The 21,184-nt window shown below is 50.0% G+C and overlaps 2 long non-coding RNA genes across 4 annotated transcripts; both read right to left on the bottom strand.

Annotated features, from left to right (window-relative positions):
- Nucleotides 1-4,696: 4,696 nt before the first annotated feature.
- On the bottom strand, nt 4,697-20,903 carry LOC140687857 (uncharacterized). 3 transcript variants are annotated; one of them, XR_012062514.1, is made up of 5 exons: nt 20,844-20,903; nt 20,304-20,809; nt 19,637-19,741; nt 15,084-15,183; nt 4,697-6,255 (listed from the first exon to the last, which is right to left on the bottom strand). It is a non-coding gene; the product is annotated as an uncharacterized lncRNA (long non-coding RNA). The 3 variants fall into 3 exon arrangements; XR_012062516.1 differs by lacking the exon at nt 4,697-6,255 and adding an exon at nt 6,279-6,618; XR_012062515.1 differs by lacking the exon at nt 19,637-19,741 and having other exon boundaries at nt 20,325-20,809.
- LOC140687863 (uncharacterized) lies at nt 13,437-14,219 on the bottom strand. The gene is made up of 2 exons (XR_012062527.1): nt 14,112-14,219; nt 13,437-13,862 (listed from the first exon to the last, which is right to left on the bottom strand). It is a non-coding gene; the product is annotated as an uncharacterized lncRNA (long non-coding RNA).
- Nucleotides 20,904-21,184: the final 281 nt, after the last annotated feature.

Genomic DNA, 21,184 nt, shown 5'->3' with positions numbered 1-21,184 from the left:
AGGGTAGAAACAGGTAGGGCCACATCTGGAGGGGACCCCAGCCAGGACTCACGTCTAGCCTGCCTCCATCTCCCCCTCCCCCTGGGTCTCCACGCTTCTCCAGATTAGCACGTGATGAGTCACAGGACATTCCCATGGGCTGCACTGGAGTCTGTCCCAGTCACCCTCCAGCCCTTCCAGGTAGCAACACCCAAACCAATGCATCGGTCATTTTCCCAAGCACCGTGGCTAAGTTTGGGTCTGACCTCGTACCCCCTGAAAATGATCCTATGTGTAAACTCTTAAATAATCTTTTAAAATCTCTAACTTCTTTGAATGTTCTACACAGCATTCACATACAAGAATTCTAGCGTGGCCATGACCCCTTTAATGAAATTAAAGATAGGATGAAAAACGAGAATGCTCGTTGTCTGTCCAGGTGGTGGAATGTTTGGGTTTAAGGTATGCACACTCTTTCCTGGATCTCGAAGATAGATTTTATGGTTTTAATCAAAAGTGTAAGCTTTCAGGATAATGCTAAGAGATGGTCCATTGAACTGCATTCTTAAAATATGAAAGGTATCCAATAATTTTACAACCCCCATTGTAAAATTTTATGTCTCAACTGCAGTTAATTTTCCATCACCCAAGCGCTTGGCTGGACATCCACATTTTCTCAGTAATGACTCCCCTCACTTGGCTAGTCATGTTAAATTTAGCGAACGCTGGGGTGCTGACCGCCTCTGCGCCCCCATGCTGCCCTGGGCTTCCTTCATCACGCTGTGGGTCTCCCGTCACTGTGGCCTGCGTTATTCAGAAATCGCTTATTTGGTTGTCCACCCAGGCAGGCCCATCAGTCCTTTCACATCAGCTCACCTGAGCCTGGAACCTAAGCGGGTGGCTGCAGGAAACAGGCCTGGGTGTCCCTGCACTCACACGGGGAGGGGGTAGTGAAGGGTGCTTGCTGACTGCACCCCGGTGTGTGACTGTTTCATGAGTAGGAGGTGGAAACCCACCTTGTTCACAGAGCTGTGGCTTCAGGGGGAGAGGGGCCAAGCCCCCCTCCTCCCCTACACACTTCGCAGTCGGTCGCTGTGTGCCACACAGCGACTTACGGAGCAGAAGGGATGAGGGGAAACAGAGGTCAAGGATTCTCAGGTTTTACCAGTGGACAAACCACAGAATAATATCCCAGGGACTATGATTCCAGCAGAGGGTGAGTGGTGGAAATGCGGCATGTTGTTTCTCTCTTGTTCTTGGACGTGGGGGTTGTGCTCTGGTCTCTGCTGACCTCCCCACCTGAGTCTCGCGGGCCTCCCGCCCCTTACTCAACAGCCTCGCCCCCAGTGCCCTGTGCTCACCTCTACTTCTCTCTGATGTGCTTCTTGAAAAGTCTGTTTATCTGCCCTTCCGTGACTCCTCTCCCTCCTCGCACACGCATGCACGCACATGCACATGCACACACACACGCATGCGCGCACACACATGCACTGGGACAGATGTGTCTATTTAGCTACATGCAGGCACCAGCCCCCACACACTGTGTCTAGATCTCCCCTGTGACCAGGGTCCTTGCTCAGAGCAGGCGGTCGGTAACAGCGAATGTCCAGTGAGGAGCAGGGTCTCAGAAGGGTGCCCCTCTTGTGGTCAACTGCTGTCAATATTTGATCAGGGATTTCCCACCCATTCTGATTCTAGGTAAGAGTCCGCTGATCACAAGTTGCACTTTGAAGGCCAATTACTTCCCCCCAGTTCCCCAAATACACCAACTCAGGGCGAGATGAAATATATGTGGCAAGGTAGCTGGCAAGAGCAAGGTCATGCCGGCGTCTGATCAGCTCCCATCAGGGACCCAGACAAACAACCCAACAGCTCCCACTCCTGGACAAACGCCGTCTGCACAGATCACAGGTCAGTATGTACCAGCTCGCGGGGTCAGATTGCTGCCAGCGGTCCAAGATCAGCCTCAGCACAAGCAAGAGCAAATTATGTATAAAATATAATAATGTCATGAACCACAGACTAAGAAATTTCAACTGCATGAATGATGTCAGTGACGATCTTATACACACACACACACACACACACACACACACACACACACACACGTATAGACAGATGGATAGACAGACAGACAGATGGGATGACGGATGGATAGATGGACAGATGGACAAAGAGATGGACGGAAAGTGTAGACCATACTGAGGGACGATGGCCTATTTTACCCTTTTGAGGCTGAGGATGAGAGAAGTGAATTTGCCAGCACTTGAACATGAACACAGGGGGGCGTGGGAGCCTCCAGGTGAGGCTAGGTGGATGCCAGACAGAGTCTGAGTCAGTGGGGGGTCAAACAGCTCATCCCAGCTGCTTTGGCAAACTCCCTTCACTCCAGGACACGGTCGGGGCCCGGGGAGGCGCAGGGGTGCCCGCAGAGGCCGAGCGAGGGAGGAACAAGAACACGGGAGAGGGACAGGTGGCCTGAGCCCCCTGCCCGCCCCCGCCCCGAGGGCCACGCCTTCACTCCAGGTCCAGCAGGAAAGATCTTCAGTGCCGTCCAGTGTTTTCTGGAACAGGAACTGAGTTTCTTTTATCTTCCACACCCACAAAGACTGTGCTTCAGGGCCCAGGACGCTGTGCAAATCGGGATGAGGATAAATCCTCCTGATTACTACACTTGGCAAAGCGTCTCTGCACTTTGTGTCTTGCTCGGCCTGTGTTGGGGGAGGCGGCTCCCGCGCCCACCCAAGGGCCGTGGGCTGCCAGGCCCTCCCTCCCCGGCAGCCCCACCCGAGGCCCTGGATGTAGCAGTAAGTCCATCATGCATGGCCTTCCAGAAACGGTGCCCCAAAGACCCGGGCTCGGGGCATTTCCTGAAGTGTAGTATCTTACAGTAAACGGTTTCCTTATGTTTGTTAGCTCAGAATTTTCCTCCAGTGCTCATACTTCTCCCAGTGGGATAAACATAAAGATCCTTGCATCTCGAAGTGCAGTCAGTCCATGGACCAGCAACACTTGGGGTCTTGTTAAAATGCAGACTCCCAGGCCTCAGCGCAGACCTGCCGATTCAGGGTCTGCATCTTGACCACATCCCAGGGGGTTTGTGTGCACGCTGCACCTTGAGAAGCTGTGTTAGGCTGGTTCTACGTGCACGAAAAATGTCTACTTATATGCAGAAATTCTTAATTTTTAGATTTTGTGGATAAATGCAGTATTTGTTATGTGTTCATCCCCTAGATTTTGTTAGTTTGAATACTAATATTCTGGTGCGGGGAGGAGCTGCATTTATTTATGTAATTAGCTGCATTTATCTGTTTGTTCATTTATTTTTAATGGAGATACCGGGGATTGAACCCAGGACCTCACGCATGCTAAGCACACACTCTCCTGCTGTGCTGCACTGTCCCCCCCCAGTTACTAACGTTCTGGATGCTTTAAATTTGCAGTAAGTTGGAGAGAGGGTTTTGTTACTGATTGTCACCCAGCTCTAGTAATATAAAGGACACAGACCTGAAGCCCAGAATCCAGGGCCTCAGGGAGCATCGAGAAGTGGGAGTTACCAGGGAGAATTGTGGCTACTTTTGCACATTGTTTGAGACAAGTACTTTAATTCCTGGGTAATCTAGTGTTAATATATTCAGAATAATAATCTGCATGGAACGAACGCAGCTTTATTTACAGCAGCAGGAAGATGGATGGGATGATCTCTGCTGTTCAGGAAGGCCTCACAGAACTTACAACTAGAAGGGGAGAGCCATTTTTTTTAACTTTTCAAATTGAAGTATAGGTGATTTACAATGTTGTATTTGTTTCTGGTGTACAGCTCAGTGATTCAGTTTCACATACATACGTATATTCTTTTCAGATTCTTTTTCATTATAGCCTATTACATGATACTGAATGTAGTTCCCTGTGCTGTACACACAGTGGGACCGTGTTTATTTATTCTGCGCATAGTAGTGTGTGTCTGCCAATCCCAAACTCCCAGTTTATCCCTTTCTCCTCTCTTTCCCCCACCCAGGTAATCTTAATTTTGTTTTCTATGTCTGTGAGGCTCAGAAAGCCATTATTTTTATTTGTCAGGGTGCATTTAAAATTTACCAAAGGAATCAGGAAGAGGAATTTGGATATCAAGTAACTGACAAGCGTGGGAATTCATAATGGCAAGATCTGCAGCATCCGGGAGCTCACACGACGCACACAACACACAGTCGAGGTCCATGGCAGTCACGCCGGCAGTCCCAGACGCCTGCTACCAGGAGGCGGGATCTCAGCACACTTCTTTTCTGTCCCCAAGGCTCTCAGCATCGTGTCTGACATACAGAATGTGCTCATTAAATACTTTCAAAACTTAAAAACTCAAAGTCATGTTTCTGAGAGTTTTGCTGATCTGTCCAGAGAAGGGCTGACACGTCGCAGACACATTTAGCAGGCCCTGCATCTCTTCTTCCAGGCGCCTCACGCCGACCCCCTGAATGTAAAATCCCCACAAACGTGCCTGGCAGAGCAGCGAGCCTCTGAGAAGCTGCCGAAGCAGTGAGACAGTGGATTTATCTTCCCAAATCCTGCACTTGCCCCTTTGCGGAGTGGAGTCCTGTGGCCATGGGGGGACCTGACTGCTGGGCGACCCACAGACACAGCTGAAATCTGGCCGAAGTTACAATCAGGAACCGATCATTTCCTCAAAAATTCTCTAAAAAACAGGCAGAAGTTGAAAAAGTACATTCTAATTTTATACAGATTTATTACTGAGTCAGAACAGAACTTACATTCTTGGAAGAAATTTTCTGGGTAAAAAATAAACTTAAATAAAGGATCATATCTGATTATTGTTGAAAATGTACAAAATAGAGCACACCAGAAGAACTGGATCCCTCATACTCATCGCTGGGGGACAGCCATGGTTTTCGCTGGATATGCCCTCCTTCCATCTATTTTGTGTGTGTACAATACACATTCATAAAACCAGAATCATTGCATTTCTGATTTTATATTTTACTCTTTTCCCCTAACATCATAGCACAAAGTATTTTCCAATATTAATAAACATTCTTTGAAAACAGCATACCAGTGACTGCACATGAGCATAAACAAAACGTATTTAAACCTTCCCTAGGGCTGCGATTCTAAACAGCGGGAAGCACTCCTTGCGTGCAAATCCTGCCCACATCTCTGGTCATTTTCTCGGGGTGGTTTCCTGGGAAGCACAGCTTTCAGAAGAGCAGCGGCTCACTCACGACGTCAGGCGAGGCTAGGAAGCAGCAGTGGTGGGGACCGTTTCGGGCCACTGTCGAGGGCACATCCTACTGGCCGGGCCTCATGGGCACCTGGTGGCCTCGGCGTGGGCCCCTCAGATAGCTGAGTTGCTCTTGAAGAGTTTCTTAAATTTCCTGGCTTCTCAAGGAGAGAGAAGTTCTCTAACACCGACTCCATTAGCTCAGGGGAAAAGGCGGAAAAAGTATATTATTCCTTGAAAGAGAAAGTAATATATTTTCCAGCAATGTGATCTCAGCCCACACATCTTTGAAGGACTAGTGTTAATCTGAAGTCAATTTGAGTTAATAAAGTGTGCTTTTCCTTACAACGACCTTTTGTTGCAGGTATTTGAGGTTTATTTTTATAAATAGTTCTTACTTAAATGAGAATCTTGTTATAAAATTATTTTAAAAGTCAGTTACACTGTGTCAAGGGACACAGAGCAAAAGCTTGCTTTCACCAAATTTGGAAAATACATCTGCCCTTTGGAAATGAAATGACTTCAATCTGATTTTAGTAGTAACACACGACTTATGCATGTATATGATATAACACACATCAGGTGCACATATATAATAATGTATAATTTCATCCACAAGTACACAGCCATTTTCAGTTTACAACACATTTTTCAGCCGTGATCTCTTTGGCAGTCATAACAACAGAACCTTAGGCATGCTTGGTGTTATTTCAGTTTTTCTGGTGAAAATAATGAAGCTTTAGGTTAACTACGTCATCCAAGGTCACCTGCCCAGCTCACTGGTTCCTGGATGCCACCTTCCCCAGCCCTCCTGCCACCACTCAGATGCCCTAAGATCCTCCGTGGGCTTGGTCACTGATGAAAAAAATCTTGGTTTCAGTTTCATCTTGTAGAACACAAAGATGACTTTCTCCCCACCGCTCGCAGAGACATTACGAAGACAAGTGAACTAGTCTGAACACTGAACACACACATCCTCACCTCCTGTTTTCAGAAAGGATTTGAGAAGGTTGACACCCACAGGAGGGACAGTAATCATTTCACTGAAAAAGACAACAGCAAAAAAAAAGGCTTAAAATTTTTAATTACAGAAGCTCTACTATTTAGTACACACTACGTGTTCGCACTCTGGGGATGATATCAAAATGAGATTTTTCCCTCCCATCGGTGACATCTCAAAGATCAAAGTCGCTCAGAAAAGACAGCAGAGCTCTGCGTTGGTAACAGTGTGAACGAAGTAGGTTACAAAAGAAAAAAGCCAGCGGCCGGCCATGCCCGGTGCTGAGGGTGAAAATGTAAGCTGCGAAGTACAAGCTCAGGGACCGGGGTCTCCCCAGTCTGCCTCCGAAAACAGTCTGCACAGACACCCCTGAATCTGTGACTTTCCCGGACCTCAATTTCATTATCTGTAACAAAGAAGCAAATATATTTTCTGGGTTGATATTCGTAATGTGGACAGTTTATATGAGACTGCTTTGTTAAGTCACTTTGGCAATTTTAGCCAGCAAAATCCTTTACAATAGTAAACCTTGGAGAAAATTAATACAATGTGAACTGCACTGCAGATACGAAGTGTGCCGTAAATGCTTTGTGATGGGGTGATGAAAACGCAGACGAGGCTACAAATCGCCAGTTGTACCTCTGACTCCACCACCGCAGAGTGAGTCTGGCAACTGTAATCTTGCAAAGTATAGTTTTTTTTTTTTAATGAACACAGACCGTGACAGATGTTACCTCTCCAAGCAATGCCTGACAACGTAAGTTACTAACAATGTCAGGCAAACTCGGCTTCTCAGCCGTCAAGTCGGGGACAGACCTGCCTCCCCCATCGCTTCAGCCTCGTGGGACAGGTGGGGCCTCTTCCCTGCCTGGTCCTGAGGGTCCCCAGTCCCACCGGTGGAAAGTGAGACTCCAGCCTGGTTTCCTGAAGGCTTTCTGAGCGCGGAGTTTGCCTTTTCCCGACGCATGTAGCTTTCTGGACAGTCTTGGCTTGACTTTCCAGAAAGGGATTCTTTCTCTCGCCTTCCCTCCCACCCTCCCTTCCTTTTTCTTCTCTCAAGAGTAAAAACTAGCCGAGCTGAGTGATCACTTTGTCCTTGGGCTTGCTGTGGGATCGCTAGCGCCCTCTGCAGCTCAAGTGGGGCAGCTACCCGCTTCTCCCTCCCTCCTACTAAGGGGACGCATGCCCGCTTTAGTCAGGAAAGAGAACCGTGTCCCTCAGACAAGCAAACGTGTACACACCACGGTGGGTAAATGCGCAGTGAACACCACTGCAGACTATGATGAAAAGAACTACATATCCCCCAAACAACATACACACATACACGTGTGCACGTGTGTATGTATGCACGTGTACTTGGGGGAGGATATTTGCACACACACGTACGCTCTCAACAGGTCTGTTCTGGCTCCCAGAGTTTCCGAACAAGCTCTGAGACTTGTTGCAAATCAAGTCTCTTCATCCCAGCGCTGAGGTCTGACCTGGTCCCCTCACACCTGCACACCGTCCACAAGGATGCCACCAACTCCCATGCCGTCCCCCGGGCCTTCACCGGGTGACACGGCAGGATCCTTGTAGGGTGGAGGCTTTGAAAACTGCCCCACGCCTGGAACCCCAGAGGAGAGAGTCCAGTCTGTGTGCTCAGGCCCGGGCCCCAGCATTCTTCAGTGTTTCCCCGAGTGTTTTCAGGAGCAGCTGAGGTTAAGACCTAAGAGGACAAGTCACAGGAACCAGCGGGTGGGATTCTAATGTTTGCACTTGGGGGACCCTGTGTTCTGGGTCATCACACACCTTCCCTTGGGGCCAGCCCACCTGTCCTGCGAGCACCACCACATTCCCTCAGCGCTTTGATTTTAAATCCACTGGCTCCGGCGCAGAGGTGGCACCTCAGGACACTGGCTCCAGCCTCCACGTCACTGCATCATCCCCCAACCCCAACTAGTTCAAGGTGTGAAGGAGCAAGGAAGGAGGGAGGAAGCAGCGAGAAGAACGGACCGTTGTTTCAGCAGCAGACGCCTCCTGTCCTTCCTCGCAGGTCAAGTGCCCAGCGTGTGTGTCCATATGTGTGCACCTATGTGCTTCCACGTGTGCATGTGTGTGCATACCTGTGTGGACGTGCAGTGCCCAGCAGCGTGCCCGGCCTGTCATGGGGCCCACTCTCTTCAATAAGATGTGCCGTGTGCCCTCCCTGGAGCCCGCTGCCCGTTCGGCACGTAGCAGACATGCCACAGCCTCATTCCTCAAATGAATGTACAAGCTGTGCAGTGGAGGCTCAGTCGGGCTCCAGGGTGGTCCAGCTCCAACCCTGAGGAGGCCCCGCACCATGGGTACCACCCCAAACCCAGCTGGGGGGCTGTTCAAGTGCCCCCACATCGAGCTCTGGGGCGCCCCCAGCACCACACTCTTGCCTCGTTTCATTCCTGGTTCTCGCGATGGGAGTGGGATGCAGGAAACAGAGAGGCCCCCTTCCTCCTGGACCTCCCTCCTGGGAGAAGCAGCCGGCAGGTGGCCAGGCACCTGCACCCACACAGGGTCACGGCTGGGGCTGGGACAGGGGCAGCAGAGGCAGCCTCTGGGAAGAGAGGTACGCCCACTGGGGGGTTTCTTCCCATAATCCGAGTGGGCAACTCGTGCTTGGGGATAGAAGTGGAAACCACGCTCACACCCGTGTGCCCTCCCAGGCTTGGTCTCCATGGCCGTGGAGACGGCTGCTTGACCACAGCCATGGCCGGCAGGGATCTGCTGGCCGCAGTGTGATGCAAGGGCATCTGGTAAGAGCGGACAGAGGAAAAGCCCACGGCAGGGACGCCTGCGTAGCTGGAGGCTCCAGGCAAACCAGTCTCTGAAAAGCAGCCCGTCGATCCCTCTTCTCTCCTCAAAGGCCAGCGAGACCCTTCCGGGCGTGCGCGTCGGCGTCTGTGTGCAAGGCCCTCTCAGTCATCAGCTGGAAGTTCGTGTTCCACAGACCACATGTTCAAAGGCTCACTTCCCCCCTTGTTTATGAAAAGGCAGAGCCCCAGGTTTCCAAGTGTGCCCTGGCTCCTCCCAAAGGCCCACCCGGCGGGTGGGGGCCGGGGGCAGAGGAGGTCAGCGCTCCCTCCTCCAGGAGTCTCGGAGCTTGCCGGAACCTTCCAGCGTGTGGGTGGTAGACATATCAGCTGACGGGGGAAGGGAGGGCGTGAAGGCGGCCACCCAAGACTTCAGGTCACCGCTGACGGAGCTCAGATCTCAGCCTGGGAGGGCACCTGCTGGCCTTGCCAAAACAAACCAGCCCCGCTAGGGGCATGCAGCAAAGGAGGGGGGCCGGGGGGGCCGGAGCTCTGGGTCTCACTGAAACGGCTCAAATAACGTGCGCAAGGATGCGACGTTCTTGGGCACTGTGGGCAGACGGAGGTCCGGGCCCCTGTCCGGATCTGGGGAGCGTCCCAGCGGAGTTCTGGAAAGGAGCCCCCGCGTCTCTAGCCCTGGCGCTGGTGGTCTTCGGCCGACGGGGCCCCAGCCTGCTGTCTGTTGTCGGAAGGCGGAGAGCCCATCTGGTTTTGATTCAGGAGGCCTTGGGTTTGCCTCAGAGGTGAAAAGGGTACACACTCAATGGAATTTCTCACAAATTCCCAACCAGAAGGTCCCAGTCTTCTCACACAAAGCCCGTCCTGCCCGGGCAGCCCCGGCCCTCGAAGCCCGGCAGGATCAGTTTCGCCTGTTTGGCTCAGCGAGCCCGTGGAAGCCGCGTGAGAGGGCTCAGCAACCCGTGTGATCAGACACTGCCTGCCTGCGCGACCTCTCACTGGCCTCTTGGCGCTTCTCCTGGCAGGGACGGTGGTTCAGGGTCCTGGTGGGGCAGGTCTGGGTCCTTGGACCAGCCTCGGACTGAGTAGCTCTGGGTACGTACTAGGGTTCAGTATCCCAGCTAAACAGCATTACAGGAGAAGAAAGCTTTGTATGTAACGGGGGACACGTCTGAGTCTGAGCCATTGACATTAAGATCTCCCTGGAGGCTGCCGGGCAGGGGGCAAGGCTTCAGGTGAGAAACGTTTAGGCTTTTGCCCCTTGTTTCAGGGGTCGTCTTGCAGACAGCCCTCATGTCAGGCGGGGAGAGGAGGCAGGACAGGTGGGGTCTCGTCGCAGGAGACGCAGTCCAGCAGGCACCTGCTGGGAGTACCCCTCCACGTGGGGCCTGTCCGCTACCTGGGGCAGCGCGGGCCTCCCGGAGCTGCAACTTGTCATCACAGCCACTTGTCCTTATTAAAAACCACAGCCCAGAGAATGAACAGAAGGTGAATCCTCTAAAACAGGCACCGGCAAACACTGGCTGGTGGGCCAGGTCCAGCCCACAGCCTGTTTCCATCTGTACAGTTTTACCAGTGCACGAGTACACGCACACACACACACCCGTGCACACACACCATTGCCACGTGCTCGCCGTGCTGCTGACGCAAGGGCCCAGTTGCGCAGCTGTGACAGTGACTGCAGAGCTGAAGGTACTACTGTGTGCTCCTTCACAGAGAAAGTGTGCTGACCGTGCCCCAGCATGTGCTCTTCTGTTTCCTTTAGTCAAAGGACAATGTTCTTCAAGGTGACCCAGATCAGAGGACTCCTGAGGACGGGGTGGCAGCACGGCCATGGGATGGACTCTGGGGAGTCTGGGACACACTCCCACCTGTCTGCTCTCTGTGGAAAAGCCCCCTTTGGTCCCGGAGATGCCAAGGTGCATGAGGATGTCAAAAATATAAGGGCCCTCGTATCTTGGGGAGTCTCGCTGACAACTTCTTGGCTGTTCTGGAGCTTAACTAGCTCATCTCTTCCCACAGGTCCTGGGCTGCCCCAAGTACCACCCGCCCCCTTCGCGTTATGACACCACCACAGCTGCACTGTGCACACTGGCCACGCCGTGACCACGGTGACTGTGGACTTGGGTCTTTCTCAGCGTGGTCTGGTGTGGAGGCCGTGGTTGGCCAGGGCAATGCTGAGATTTCCAAACTTCCTATTCCTTCTCCCCGCCTCATCCACCATCTCTCTTTCCACAGTGAAGCTTCTGGTCACAGCCACACCATGAATTAATCCGACACGGACAACAAAGCTCTGGTGTGGCTGGAATGTGAGGGAGGGAGTGAGAATTAATGGACTGAGTTCCGTCCCGCTGCTGCCCCACCCCGCGGGGTTACGGCGGTGGGTTTGCTCAAACAGAACATTTAAAAAGTCATCCAGGGGGGAGGGCTCGGCTCGCAACAGAGCGTGTGCTTAGCATGCAGGCCCTGGGTTCCAGCCCTGGCTCCCCATTAAAATAAGTCATCCTGCTGCACAGTGCTTTCTCCTCCTTGCTGGAATTACGTTCTGTGGTCTTCAGGTAGGAAAAAATGATACACATCTGTCTCACACGTACTGAGGTTTTACATATGTGTATGTGCACACATACTCAAAGCTGTAGGAACGAATGAGACACACCCTCCTAATCTATCGGTGAAGGACAGCCCTCTCGCCCTTTCTGGGCTCACAAAGAGCCCCTCCAACAAGAAACCAGACCTCTGTTTGCCAGAACTGAGATCTGTTTTCTGGTTTGGTTAAGTTAGTCCTGGTAAAGCAAGATGCAGGTGTATTTTCCGACAGGGCCCGACCTCTACACTGTGGTTATTTTCCTTTGTTTGTGACAGGGGTTCTACTCGGTGAGGGAGGAGCCGTGGTCCTCTCCGCATTTCTCACATGAGCCACTGTGGACGGGGCGTGAGTCAGTAAGATGCCGGGGTGTGTGGTGTCCTCTGTCCGGCCCCATCCCCAGCTCTGACTGTCCACTAACCCCCCGTGGGCAAAAGGTGCAGGCTCAGGCAGCCTCCTCCTGGACACCCCAATCCGGTCTTCTTCAGTCGTCATGTTATCATCTAAGGTAGTAAAGCTGTTGGCCTTCTTTTGCAACATAAGTAATCAAAACCCATGGCCCCTTTCCAGAGATCAAAAAGCAGATGGTGCGGCAAAGAGATGGGGTGGGGACCGCAGGGAGGGCACGTCCCCTGCCGCTGTCCCCTGGGCTACCCGGGAACACCAGCGACCCCGAAGCCTGATTTCCTATTCAGAAAAACAACGCTCTGTCCCTGAAGCCAGCCACACTGGACGATAGCTGGAAAGCACTCCGAACTAGGCAAAAATCTTGGAATTCCCTAGTTCTCAAACACACACTGGATTATTTTCTCCAGCCTCATCTGTCAGCGTCTCGGGCGGGTGTGGCGGTAGTGTCATCAGGGGCCTCTTGGGGTCTTCATGTGAAAAAGCAGCTTGGGACGATCCTATCTCCACAGGAAGAAGAGATCTGGGCAGGGGTCAGCCGTCTGAAGTCCAGCTTTCCAGAGGAGCGCAGAGGGAAGCGGGGAACAGAAAGGAGGCCCTGGGCCTGGATGAATGCAACCCTCTGTGTGCCTTGGCCGGCGCTTTCCTGGAGCCGACAGAGTGCGGCGTGACTCTGGGCTCCCTCTGTGACACGTGGACCACACAAGACAAAGGAGGGCAGTGCTGGGAGCGCAGGCTGTTTCTCCCGCTACGCTCTCCGGGGCATGGTTTCAAGGAGCACGCTAATGGCCTCACTACAAAAGCGTCCCAGGGGTCCCTGAAGCTTGACCCCAAAACTTGAACTCTACCTGAACCGATTTTTTTCTTTTTTTCTTTTTTGAGGTTGAGAACATTTAATCAAGTCTCCTCCCAGGACATTTGGTTTCTGTGCTGCTGCACTTGTGGGCTCCATCTGGGGAGAGGAGTGCCAAAACCACCGCTGGAAAGGCTGCTCCGAGGCATTTTCAGTCCGACAGGAAGCAGCAGGTAACGGAAATCTTAGGAGACGGCTTGTTCCCACGAGAGTTTTTTGGGTCCAGTTTTGCTGACCAAAGCATTCCCCTGGTTTGGATAAACCCTGAATTAGAGACGGCTCTTGGAAACACTGGTTCTTGGTTCTAACTGCGATGGAAGTGCTCGCAAGCCCCACCCCTGCTCTCGCAGTCTGCCGTTGCTGGTTTTGTCCCCTGGAATCCCGGAAAAAACACGGGGCTGTGGTGGGGGATCATCTACGTGCTTTCAGTTCAAGTCAGTGAGCATCCTTCCACCATCAACAACATTCCCACCGTGAGGGGGGATTGAGGGAGGCGGCCTGACAGCCTCGCGGGAAAAGCAGACGCACCTTCACGTGACGGTATAAGGAACTCTAACCAGTTTGCATCAAGTTTCAGGAGAGCACTCAGACGTGGCGGAGATGCACCAGAAGTTCATAATTATTTATTTTTTAATAACTGATCACACAAAGGTCTTTCCCCCAAATGCCAGTTGTTCTAGGGAGTGGTTACTTCTGTTCTGTTTAAACAATGAAGTCTACAGACCAGGGAGCGGCAAGCAGTTTTCAGCCTGAGCTCACTGAACGGACTGGTGGTCGCTCTCTGGGGCACTGTGCTGAGGAGGACTCTGAGGCTGTCTTTGGTCTCAAGAGGAGATGGTGCTGGGATTGACTGGCTGTCCTTGACGCCTCGCGGAGGAGGACAGGATCCGCCCACGCAGGAACCAACACGGAGTAAAGCCGTAGCCTGCCATGTACACTTCCTCGGCCCCCACGGGGACCGGCAGCAGCACCTCTGTGACAGAGTCCCCCTGATACCGACTTGTGTGCATGTGAGTCACATGCTAGTTCCAGAAATACAAAACACAGGAGGAAAATGAGAGACACCAACGCATCAGAGTATTGATGTCCACCTAGACCCCCCACTCTGAGATTATAAAAGGGTCTTGATCCCAAAGAACGATCAGAGTAACACCCTCCCACAACGGTGCTCCTGCGCTAGAAAGGCGCTGTGGCCTGTCAGTAGGTCCAGACAGGGTTATTCAAGAACTTCAGATTTACCAAACAACAAGTGGGGATTTCTGACTACAAACCTCATATCCACCCAGAGATGTGACACACGTGTGCTTGCTGAGCAGTGGAATTCCCAGCTGATTTTGGAAGACGGAAAGTCCAGCTAGGGCGGCCCTGACGGCGGGTCACGAGGCAGCTTCTGGGCGTGACGCACAAGGACACACTTACCATCCTGAGGCTTCCGTGGCCAGAGCGCTGTGAAACTGCCCGGGTATTCTGGGGACTGCTCTTACTAAATTAAAGTTCTGTTAAGGTGCAACACGCCCCTATTTAGATTCCTGTCCGCTGGGCAGCATTTGTTGCGTAACTCTGGCAGGAGAGAACCGGCCCACGGGAACTGGATGCTGGAAAGAGCATGCCTTCAACATCAAGAACACGGCCACACGTTTTTTAATTGTTTCCCTTGCAAATAATTTTTAAGCAGCCTTACCAGAACATTTTCCCTGCTTCCCTCCCCAGCGAGTTAAAAACGCACACCCGCGGTTGCCAGTTGGCATGATCTCCTGTGATTCCAGCCGATGGCGGTGGGATGTGTGAGGCGATTGTGGGGTGGGGGATTGCTTCTCTGTAGTAGACAAAGTGCTCCTCTTTATTCTAACTAATTCCGTAAAGAAAAAGCACCTCCCATCCACAAGCGCTGCCTAACTGGGGGACATGGAAAATGAATGGAGAAACAAGCCTCAAACAGAGTCTGCTGCCCCCGTTGCAGCCCTAATTAATCGTTGTCAGTGAACGGAACGTGGGCACAAGATTACATTTTCCGGAGTCTTGCCTGGGCCTCTGGGGGCTGGACGTGTGGCCCCGGCTTCGCCTGGTGGTGGGAGCCCAGTGCAAGCAGCCGGGACTCTTGGTCACACGCTCCTGCTGTGTCAAGGCTGAAGTGCTTCACAAGTATTGGCTTGTGGTTCTAAAATGAGACGCTTTTCTACTCCAGTTGTATTGCGGTGGATGAAACATTACAAAATGAGCCTCAAGTAGGAGTGTAGCCTTACCCAAGCAAAAGCACGTGTGTCCAGATGCAATGGTCGTGTGCTGACACCTTGATCCACGCAGGCTGTTCCTGCCACATCTGGGGCTTCTTCCAGGCACAAACTGTAAAGAAGGCAGAAATTTGGATGTGACACTTTCCCAACTCTCTGCATACCTTAAAAAAATTTTTTTAAGCTCCGTTCCTCTGCTTTTTTATCCAATGAGAGCCATCTCTTCCATTCTCTCTCCCACCTTTGCACTGTTCTGTATTCTGGTCCACACAGGTGTGGTCGCACCATGGAAAGGTCACTGGCTGGGGAGTTCTTTTATTCTTTGACTTATTCAACAAACATTTCGTACCTATTGGATGCTGGGCTCTGGGCCAGGACTCAGGGATGCAATGCGGAGCAAATCAGACGTGTCCCTGCTCCCTGCTGTGCAGCAGGGGAGACAGACGTGACCAAAATAGTCCCAAGAATGAGCTTAAGTTCACTCCACTGGAAGTACTGTACTATGAACGGAGGGGTTAGTTAACCTTGCCCGGGTGAGGGAAATGGGCAGAGGTAAGTGAGTCAGGGAAAACGTCTCTGCTTTGACCAAGAGTAGCTACATGAACTGGAGGAAGGAAGAACGTTCCCACGTAAGTAGGATGTGCCTGGGTCTTCGGGAGTTCCCAGGATGCAGGATTTTCAGTGCTAAACTGGGACCGTCCCTGGCAAACCTACTCGTAAGGGTGTAGCGTGTGCACAGACCCCATCACAGGTGGGAGCATGGACCTTTTAAGGGCCAGAAAGGAGACCAGAGTTGCTGGAAAAAGCTGGCAGCACTGCCCCCTCCCCAAGATGTGATCCAATGAGAAAGACAAGTGGGGGCCAAACCATTTAGGGTCTTAAAGGTCATGTTAAGGTCTCTATCCTGAGAGCAATGAAAAGCGTTTTAAGCAAGTAAATGACAGGGTCTATTTCCCTCTCAGAAAGTCAATTCAAGTCAGAACATGGAGACAATCTCTATGCAAAGTTTGGAAGTCTCTCCCTCAAGCATAGCTAGCTGTGCTCCCTCGGCAGTGCTGTGCTGGCAAAGGTCTAACAGCTGGCTCTTTGTGAGGGGTGGAGGGAGTGTTGGAGGCTTGAGACCCTGACTGATAGAATTTGCCAATTTCCATGGCGTAAAGCTCCCACCTGGTCGATTTCAAGCCACCACATGACATCACTGAGTGCAGAGCTAGGAAGAGATGCAGTAACGGGGTCTAAGACCCGTGCTGGTCCCTTCCGTTCCTGAAAAGCTAGAGGGGCTGTCCAGACAAAATCTGACTCCAGTGACCAGTAAGTGTGAGCCTGTCCCCTGACCTCTGAGGAATCCTGACACAGGACTTCTGCTACGTGATGTGAAAATGTGACAGGCATTGGCCAGGCTTGCCACGCTAAGTCTCAAGGGTCCCAATAACATACAAAAACCAGACATTGATAGAAACGTGAAAGTCACACTAGGTTAATAAAGGCTCTTTAGAAACCATGGAAACATTTCTGCAGCCTTCTGTGATGTAGGATGTCCACCAGGAAGATGAATGCCAAGACCAATGTGGTGCCCCGACATCACTAAGGTTTCTGCTATCTTGCCACTCAAGCTGACAAATTTTGGAATTCCAACCAACATATTAAAAAAAAAAATCCAACAAACTTCAGGCTTAGAATGCTGTGTGCCCAGGGCTTTGCATTAGTTTAACCCTAAACAACCAGAGCTGTAGAAACTCAGGCACAGGGTCAAGGAAATCTGCATTTCTTTTTTAAATGAAGTATATAGTCAGTTACAAGGTGTCAATTTCTGGTGTACAGCACAGTGTCCCAGTCATGCACATACATACATACATTCGTTTCCATATTCTTTTTCATTAAAGGTCATTACAAGATACTGACTATAGTTCCCTGAGCTATACAGAAGAAATTCGGTTTATTTAAAATCTGTTTATATATATATAGTGGCTAATCTTTGCAAATCTCCAACTCACAAATTTATTCCTTCCACCCGCTGTCCCCCGGCAACCACAGATTGTTTCCTGTGTCTGTCTGTTCTTGACCTTACGAGGAAAGCAGTCAGTCTTCACTGTTAAACATAATGTTGGTTGTATGGTTTTTGTAGATACTCTTTATCAAGTTGAAGTTTTCCTCTATTCTTACCTTTCTGAGAGTTTTTATCATGAATGAGTTTTGGATTTTGTCAAACACTTCTTCTTCACTGACTGAATCATGTATTTTTTGCATTTGGCATGTTAACATTATGGATCACATTGGTTGATTTTTAAATATTTAAAGTTTTGTATCTTTAGAATAAACACTACCTGATCATGATACACAATTATTTTTATATACTGATGAATTCTATTTGCTTGTATTTTGTTGAGGATTTTTACATGTCTGTTAATGAAGGATATTGATTGGGAGGTACTCCCTCCTCTTCTGTTTTCTGTAAGAGATTGCATAGAATTAGTGTTAGTTCTTTAGATGCTTGGTAGAATTCTCAGATGAAACCATCTGGGTCTGGAGATTGCATTTTGAAGAACTTTCAAATTATGAATTCAATTTCCTTTATAGTTAGAGGGCTATTCAAACTATCCATTTTATTTTGGGTGAGTTGCAGTAGTTTGTGCTTTTTAGCATTTGGTCCACTGGATCTAAGTTGTCAAATTCATGTATTTTACTATTACCTCATTATCCTTTTGATATTTCTAGGATCTATAGTGAAAATATATAAATAAATTATGATATTAATGGGGGAAGGTAAAGTGACATAAATGGATGTAAGGTCTCTATACTTCACTTAAACCGGCTAAATGTTGATATCCATACACTGTGACATTAACCACCAAAAAAGCTATACAGAGATAGACTCAAAAATATTACAGATAAATGAGACACATCAATCACCAAACATAATTTAGAAAATTCAAGAAGAGAAGGAAAATGGATGGTATTTATCTATATTTCAGTCTTTCTGTTGCTCTTTCTTCCTTCCTGGTATTTCAAGAGTCCTTTCCTATTTTCTTACTTTTTAAAGAACCTCCTTTAACCATCCTTTTAGAGTAAGTCTGGTGCTGGCAAATTATCTTCATTTTCCTTCAGCTGAGAATATTTTAATTTCCCCTTCATACCTAAAGGATATTTTCCCTTGATATACAGTTCTTGGCTGACAAGGTTTTTTTTTTTTTTTAATTTTAGCCCTTAAAACACGCTATGCCCCTTCTATCTGCTCTCCATGGTTTCTCATGAGAAATCTGCTGACATTTGAATTATTCTTTTTTCCCCCTATAGATGAGGTATCATTTCTCTTTTGCTGCTATCAAGGCTTTTCCTTTGTCCTGTTTTCAGAGGTTTGACATGGTATGTCTTGGTGTAGATTTCTTTGGGTTTATCCATTTAAGGGTTTGCTCAGAATCTTGGATCTGTAGGTTTGTATCTTTTGCCATATTTCGGGGAATTTTTAGCCATTATTTCTTCAAGTACTTTTTTTTTTTTAGATCTCTGCTCCGTCTTCTCCTTCTGGGACAAAGATGACACAAGTAGTAGATCTTTTATTACAGTCCCACAGATCTGTAAGCCTCTTAATCTTTTTCAGTGTATTTTCTGTTGTTCAGATTAGGAAATTTCTACCGTTATATCACCAGCTTCACTAATTTTTTTTTTCCTTTATCCCTTCCATTCTGCTATGAAGCCAATCTATTGAGTTTTTATTTTTGACCATTGTATATTTCAGTCCTAAAATTTCCATTTTGTTCTTTAGTTTTGTGTTTTGTGTTTTGCTTGCTTCCTTGTTTGTTTTTGACTTTTTCTTTTCTGAAACCTTTTATTTTTTCATTTGTTTCAAGTGTGTTTATAATTGCTATTGAAGCATTTTTATCATGGCCACTCTAAACTCTGTCAGATCATCTGAACGTCTCTGTTACCTCAGTGATGGCTTCTGTTGATTGTCTTCTTTTTCATCCAAACTGTAATTTTCCTTATTCTTGGTATTATGAGTGATTTTTAATTAAAGCCTGGAAATTTGGGGTATTATGTTGAGACCCTGGATCTTATTTAAAGCCTCTATTTTATCTGGCTTCCTGTGGCACCTCTTTGACAGGGAACAGGAAAGGGACACTGCCTCATTACTGACTGGTGGAAGTAGAAGTCCAGTTTCCCTACGCGACGTCCACAGACACTGGGGAGGTGAGTGGGAGGAAGAAGAGGCTCATTTCTTCCAGAATAGATGAAAGTCCCAGCTCTACACTCGACTTTCTCCGATACTACCCTACTGAGAGGTCGGGGCTCATTACAGCGGAGGAAGGGTAGATGACTGGGCTCTCCACTTGGCCTTTGCTAATGTGGCAGGGGCCGATGTTTCTTCTGTGGTATTTGGCTGGAGGAAAGCAATTACTATCTAAAAGTTTTCTGTCTTGCTAGGCACCCCTTCCCTGGTTCTTTGGTCAGAGAAAGCAGGTTTTGTTGGGAACTACTCTTCTGTTCCTGTTAATGTTTGTGGGTTGCCCCTCCTTCAGCCCCAAGTCTGGGGTATGTGAGGCAAAAAGAAAACCCAAGGAACTCACTGCTGTGTTGGTCGTAGGGTCTTGATGTCCCCAGGTGATCTGACGCCTTCTCTTCATTTTTCAGGGTCTTCTTATGTTTGCTTTATATGTAATGGCCAGGGTTTTCTAGTTACAGTTAAGAGAGAAGACTAGGGGAAAATGTTACTCTGTCTTTCTGCAAGGCAGAATTCCTATTGAGTCCCTTTGTCTTATTTTCTGAATGTAAAAGATGTGCGTTCACTTGAGAAAATTCAGGAATTACGGAGAACTGAAAAAAAATCATTTGTGATCCCTGATATGTTCACTGTTAGCATTTCCTTTTATTCACAGTTTTTTAAAGTTCACATATAAATTACAGATTTTTTTCTAATAAGGACTACTGTAAGTTCATTTTATATCTTATATTGAATATAGAACATATTATGAATATTTTTCTTATAATCATTGAAAACGTAGTTCTTAATAACTGCATAATATTACCAATATGGTTGGATTTAACCATTATCCTGTTTTAGGCATGGACTTGTTTCTAATTCTCTGCTTCTCTTGGTGCCCTAATACATGTAACAAATATTGTTAATAAATGTTGCTTATTAACATTAATAACTAATTAATGTTAAAACAGATAAATTTTGTTTGCCTTTTAGATTACGTCCCTAGGATAGAGTCTTAGAAGGTAAAAGGATACGGGCCATTTGAAGTTTCTTACACAGGCCGTGGAGCCGATTTCTAGAAAGGTCAAGTGCGCGGACTATCCACCGGAGCGCCAGGACCTCCGCCAGCGTCGCCGCTTTGTGTGCTACCACAGGAGAGAGCCCCGGGGCCCGCTCTTCTTGGGGGCAATACCGGGTGGGGGCCGGCGAGCACGTTCAGGTCCCCCCGTGACGCCGTCCTGTGCGCGATGAGAAGAAAGTCCCCAGGGAGGGGCCTGCGAGGGCAGCGTTTCGTCCTGGCGCCTCGGCTGCCGCGCCTCACTGCAGGTCAGGGCCCCGGGACCTGCGCGGGCGTGAATCCCGGCCGGAGGGGCTGTGGAGCCGCCTCTCCCTCCCGGTTCTCCGGGGCCGTGTTCGCCGAGTCGGCGGGGCCGCGAGGGGCTCTCAGGGGCTCTCCTGGGCCCAGTTCCCAGGCCGTCCGGGGCTTCAGGTTCTACCCTCAGCCCGAGAAGAGGGGAAGAGGCGGCCTCCAGGGCTCAGCCTCCGTGCCCCGCCGACCCCGGCTTGCGGGGGGCCCCCGCACCCCGACCTCCTCCCGAGGAGGCGTGGACAGCGCGGCGGCGGCGGCGGCGGCGGCGGCGGCGGCGGCGGCGGCGGCGGCGGCGGCGGCGGCGGCGGCGGCGGCGGCGGCGGCGGCGGCGGCGGCGGCGCGGGACTAGAGCGCGCTCACTTCCGGCCGCGCTCACTTCCGGCCGCGCTCACTTCCGGCCGCGCTCACTTCCGGCCGCGCCTGGCGCTGCGCCCTCAGGCCCCGGCTGCTCCAGGAAGGGACGGAGTGTATGTGACCGTGTGTCCGCGGCGTCACCGCCTCAGGGCCGGCCCGGGCTCGGGCGGCCGCGTTGGCGGAGCGAGTCTA

This window comes from Vicugna pacos, chromosome 20, assembly GCF_048564905.1.
Source record: "Vicugna pacos chromosome 20, VicPac4, whole genome shotgun sequence".
NCBI lineage: Eukaryota > Metazoa > Chordata > Mammalia > Artiodactyla > Camelidae > Vicugna > Vicugna pacos.
This window is presented reverse-complemented; position numbering and strand designations above follow the sequence as displayed.